We start from the raw sequence: 6,472 nt of genomic DNA on the forward strand, positions 1-6,472 counted from the left end.
CCTTACTAAAGCTCAAAACACACATTGCACCTCACACAATAATAGTGGGAGATTTCAACACACCACTCTCATCAATGGACAGATCATGGAAACAGAAATTAAACAGTGATGTCGACAGACTAAAAGAAGTCATGAGCCAAATGGTCTTAACGGATATTTATAGAACATTCTATCCTAAAGCAAAAAGATATACATTCTTCTCAGCTCCTCATGGTGCTTTCTCCAAAATTGACCATATAATTGGTCAAAAAACGGGCCTCAACAGGTACAGAAAGATAGAAATAATCCCATGCGTGCTATCAGACCACCACGGCCTAAAACTGGTCTTCAATAACAATAAGGGAAGAATGCCCACATATACGTGGAAATTGAACAATGCTCTACTCAATGATAACCTGGTCAAGGAAGAAATAAAGAACGAAATTAAAAACTTTTTTAGAATTTAATGAAAATGAAGGTACAAAATACCCAAACTTATGGGACACAATGAAACCTGTGCTAAGAGGAAAACTCATAGCGCTGAGTGTCTGCAGAAAGAAACAGGAAAGAGCATATGTCAGCAGCTTGACAGCACACCTAAAAGCTCTAGAAAAAAAGAAGCAAATACACCCAGGAGGAGTAGAAGGCAGGAAATAATCAAACTCAGAGCTGAAATCAACCAAGTAGAAACAAAAAGGACCATAGAAAGAATCAACAGAACCAAAAGTTGGTTCTTTGAGAAAATCAACAAGATAGATAAACCCTTAGCCAGACTAACGAGAGAGTGTGTCCAAATTAACAAAATCAGAAATGAAAAGAGAGACATAACTACACATTCAGAGGAAATTCAAAAAATCATCAGATCTTACTATAAAAACCTATATTCAACAAAACTTGAAAATCTTCAGGAAATGGACAATTTCCTAGACAGATACCAGGTACCGAAGTTAAATCAGGAAGAGATAAACCAGTTAAACAACCCCATAACTCATAAGGAAATAGAAGCAGTCATTAAAGGTCTCCCAACCAAAAAGAGCCCAGGTACAGACGGGTTTAGTGCAGAATTCTATCAAACCTTCATAGAAGACCTCATACCAATATTATCCAAACTATTCCACAAAATTGAAACAGATGGATCACTACCGAATACCTTCTACGAAGCCACAATTACTCTTATACCTAAACCACACAAAGACACAACAAAAAAAGAGAACTTCAGACCAATTTCCCTTATGAATATTGACGCAAAAATACTCAACAAAATTCTGGCAAACCGAATTCAACAGCACATCAAAACAGTCATCCACCATGATATAGTAGGCTGTACCCCAGGCATGCAGGGATGGTTTAATATACGGAAAACCATCAACGTGATACATTATATAAACAAACTGAAAGAACAGAACCACATGATCATTTCATTAGATGCTGAGAAAGCATTTGACAAAATTCAACACCCCTTCATGATAAAAGTCCTGGAAAGAATAGGAATTCAAGGCCCATACCTAAACATAGTAAAAGCCATATACAGCAAACCAGTTGCTAACATTAAACTAAATGGAGAGAAACTTGAAGCAATCCCACTAAAATCAGGGACTAGACAAGGCTGCCCACTCTCTCCCTACTTATTCAATATAGTTCTTGAAGTTCTAGCCAGAGCAATTAGACAACAAAAGGAGATCAAGGGGATACAGATCGGAAAAGAAGAGGTCAAAATATCACTATTTGCAGATGATATGATAGTATCTTGAAGTGATCCGAAAAGTTCCACCAGAGAACTACTAAAGCTGATAAACAACTTCAGCAAAGTGGCTGGGTATAAAATTAACTCAAATAAATCAGTTGCCTTCCTCTATACAAAAGAGAAACAAGCCGAGAAAGAAATTAGGGAAATGACACTCTTCATAATAGACCCAAATAATATAAAGTACCTCGGTGTGACTTTAACAAAGCAAGTAAAAGATCTGTACAAGAAGAACTTCAAGACACTTAGGAAAGAAATTGAAGAAGACCTCAGAAGATGGAAAGATCTCCCATGCTCATGGATTGGCAGGATTAATATAGTAAAAATGGCCATTTTACCAAAAGCAATCTACATATTCAATGCAATCCCCATCAAAATACCAATCCAATTCTTCAAAGAGTTAGACAAAACAATTTGCAAATTCATCTGGAATAACAAAAAACCCAGGATAGCTAAAGCTATCCTCAACAATAAAAGGACTTCAGGGGGAATCACTATCTCTGAACTCAAGCAGTATTACAGAGCAATAGTGATAAAAACTGCATGGTATTGGTACAGAGACAGACAGATAGAAAATGGAACAGAATTGAAGACCCAGAAATGAACCCACACACCTATGTTCACTTGATTTTTGACAAAGGAGCCAAAACCATCCAATGGAAAAAAGATAGCATTTTCAGCAAATGGTGCTGGTTCAACTGGAGGGCCACATGTAGAAGAATGTAGATCGATCCATGCTTATCACCCTGTACAAAGCTTAAGTCCAAGTGGGTCACGGACCTCCACATCAAACCAGACACACTCAAACTAATAGAAGAAAAACTAGGGAAGCATCTGGAACACATGGGCACTGGAAAAAATTTCCTAAACAAAACACCAATGGCTTATGCTTTAAGATCAAGAATCGACAAATGGGATCTCACAAAACTGCAAAGCTTCTGTAAGGCAAAGGACACTGTGGTTAGGACCAAACGGAACCAACAGATTGGGAAAAGATCTTTACCAATCCTACAACAGATAGAGGCCTTATATCCAAAATATACAAAGAACTCAAGAAGTTAGACCGCAGGGAAACAAATAACCCTATTAAAAAATGGGGTTCAGAGCTAAACAAAGAATTCACAGCTGAGGAATGCCGAATGGCTGAGAAACACCTAAAGAAATGTTCAACATCTTTAGTCATAAGGGAAATGCAAATCAAAACAACCCTGAGATTTCACCTCACACCAGTGAGAATGGCCAAGATCAAAAACTCAGGTGACAGCAGATGCTGTCGAGGATGTGGAGAAAGAGGGACACTCCTCCCTTGTTGGTGGGATTGCAGACTGGTACCACCATTCTGGAAATCAGTCTGGAGGTTTCTCAGAAAATTGGACATTGAAATGCCTGAGGATCCAGCTATACCTCTCTTGGGCATATACCCAAAAGATGCCTCAACATATAAAAGAGACACGTGCTCCACTATGTTCATCGCAGCGTTATTTATAATAGCCAGATACTGGAAAGAAGCCAGATGCCCTTCAACAGAGTAATGGATACAGAAAATGTGGTACATCTACACAATGGAATATTACTCAGCTATCAAAAACAACGAGTTTATGAAATTCGTAGGCAAATGGTTGGAACTGGAAAATATCATCCTGAGTGAGCTAACCCAATCACAGAAAGACATACATGGTATGCACTCATTGATAAGTGGCTATTAGCCCAAATACTTGAATTACCCTAGATTCCTAGAACAAAGGAAACTCAAGACGGATGATCAAAATGTGAATGCTTCACTCTTTCTTTAAATGAGGAAAAAGAATACCCTTGGCAGGGAAGGGAGAGGCAAAGATTAAAACAGAGACTGAAGGAACACCCATTCAGAGCCTGCCCCACATGTGGCTTATACCTATACAGCCACCTAATTAGACAAGATGGATGAAGCAAAGAAGTGCAGGCCGACAGGAGCCAGATGTAGATCGCTCCTGAGAGACACAGCCAGAATACAGCAAATACAGAGGCGAATGCCAGCAGCAAACCACTGAACTGAGAATAGGTCCACCGTTGAAGGAATCAGAGAAAGAACTGGAAGAGCTTGAAGGGGCTCGAGACCCCAAAAGTACAACAATGTCAAGCAACCAGAGCTTCCAGGGACTAAGCCACTACCTAAAGTCTATACATGGACTGACCCTGGACTCTGACCCCATAGGTAGCAATGAATATCCTAGTAAGAGCACCAGTGGAAGGGGAAGCCCTGGGTCCTGCTAAGACTGAACCCCCAGTGAACTAGACTATGGGGGGGAGGGCGGCAATGGGGGGAGGGTTGGGAGGGGAACACCCATAAGGAAGGGGAGGGGGGAGGGGAATGTTTGCCCGGAAACTGGGAAAGGGTATAACACTCGAAATGTATATAAGAAATACTCAAGTTAATAAAAAAAAAAGACATAAACCTAAAAACTACCTACTAGAATAGAATTTAAATAAGGCAAATAAAAATAACCAATTATGTGTTTATGAATAAATACTGTTGAGCAAGTATAAAGTACATAACCTAACCAATATTAATAACCAGACATATTAATTAAATAATCAAAACTTCTTTTAGAACTTTTGTCCATCCTAATTATTTCTAGTAGTATATCTCTACATATTAATCACAACACCTGTCTCTACCATACTCTGAATTCAAGACCAATAAAATGCTCTAAAATGCCAGTCCTATTCAATGGTGGCATATTTGGCCAGGTTTTTTTGTTTGTTTGTTTGTTTTGTTTAGCTCTCTGGAAAAAATTAATCCAGTATAATTTTGGTCTGCATACATCCAGGAATATAACATCTACATTTTTATATTCTAGTCTCAATAACTAGCGGAGTCTGATACAAAAAGTGGAGTTCTTTAAGTCACTATGAACATCTGATAAGGATGCTTGCAGCTAACCATCAGACCGATCAACGGGACCCTAATGAAGGAGTTAGAGAAAGGACTGAAGGAGCTGAAGGTTTTGCAACCCTATAGGAAGGACAATAAAATCAACTAACCAGACCTCCCAGAGCTAGTAGGGACTAAACCATCAACCAAAGAGTACACATGGCCTTCCATGGCTCCAGCTGCATATGTAGCAGAGGATGATATTGTCTGGCATCAATAGGAGTAAAAGCCCTTTGTCCTGTGATGATTCATTTCCGCAGAGTAGGGGAATGCCAGGGTGTTGAATGGGAGTGGGTGGGCAGTAAGAGGATCACTCTCATAGAAGGGTGGTGGGATTGTGGGGAACCAGGAAATGGGATATCATTTGAAATATAAATACATTAAAATATCTAATTAAAGAAAGAACTTAACATGATTGTCCTCTGAAAGACCCAATTAACAACTGAAAGAGTCAGATGCAGACATTTGTACCCAATCAATGAACAGAAGCTGCTGACCCTTGTGGTTGAATTTGGGAAAACCTGTTAGAAGCTGCAGAGTTGGGTCACCCTCTAAGAAGAATAGCAGTCTCAACTAACCTGGACCCCCAAGATCTCATAGACACTGAGCCACTAAAGCATACGGCAACTGATATGAGGCCCCCAACATCTATGCAGCAGAGGACTGCAGGATCTGAACTTAGTCAGAGAAGATGCACCTAAACCTCAAGAGACTAGAGGCCTTAGGAAGTTTAGAGGTCTGATGGGGTGGGTGGGGTTGGGACATCCTGCTGTAGTTGGGAGTGGGAAGGAGGTGTGGGATGTGGAACAGTGAGAGGGTGGACCATGAGGTGAATGAAATCTGGAGTGTAAAAATAAATAAGTAAATAAACAAACAAACAAATAAATAAATAAATAAATAAATACCAAAGATTATTCCCAAATGAGAAGATTAAAAATTAAGATTTAAAATAAAAATTCTTCTAAAAGCCAAAAACATTAAGTCCCTGTTTCTTAGGTTTGATGTAAACAGCAAAATTTGTTTTTCTACCTTCACAATGACAGATCACAAGCCAGTCATGAGTGTGTCCCAAAATACAGCTTGCTTTAGTTGAACAATGAATTTAATCTTTTTCCTCTCCATTCTCAGATTTAATGGTCCTACCTGGAAAATCCTGGTCGCTGGTCTTCTAACATAAACATGGCATTAAATATGTCAGCCCTTCCATTTGAGTTTTATTTATACTGCTAGTTTCAGACTTCAGCTCTGTGTATTTTATGGATTATGACTATTCCATAAGATACTAAACTCGATATCCTCCATTTTAATGAATGTGGCCTCAATTAAAATAAAGTCCTTATAAATGATCAAGTTAAGATAGATTCTTTGCCATGGGTACTAATGCAGTGTTGTGAACATTATAAGGAAGAGAAATTTGAGAGTCAAATGATGTCATACTCAGAGGGATGAAGCTGTAATGAGACAGAGGCAAAGGGAAGATGTTATATGAAGACAAAAATAGGGGAGGAGCATGAAACATGTTCGCTTTAACAGTTATTAGGAATCAAATGAACATAGGGACAAAAAAGCAAAGAAGAAACAAACAAGCAAAAACAACAAAAGCCCACAGTTATTGACATCTTGATATATATATTTTTTTAATTTTAGCCCTCAGAACTGTCTGTCAGTTAAGAAGTTTGTATTGTTTGAAGGCAGTTTGGGACACTTTATTATGGCAATTGTAGGAAATTAATACATCATTTTGGGGCAGAAAATAATAAATGCTATACTATGATTCTATCTTGAGAAAAATGTTTTTTAAGTGAGGAAAAAGATTTGAATATTCAATTAAATTC

Source organism: Rattus norvegicus, chromosome X (genome assembly GCF_036323735.1).
Source record: "Rattus norvegicus strain BN/NHsdMcwi chromosome X, GRCr8, whole genome shotgun sequence".
In the NCBI taxonomy this organism is placed as follows: domain Eukaryota; kingdom Metazoa; phylum Chordata; class Mammalia; order Rodentia; family Muridae; genus Rattus; species Rattus norvegicus.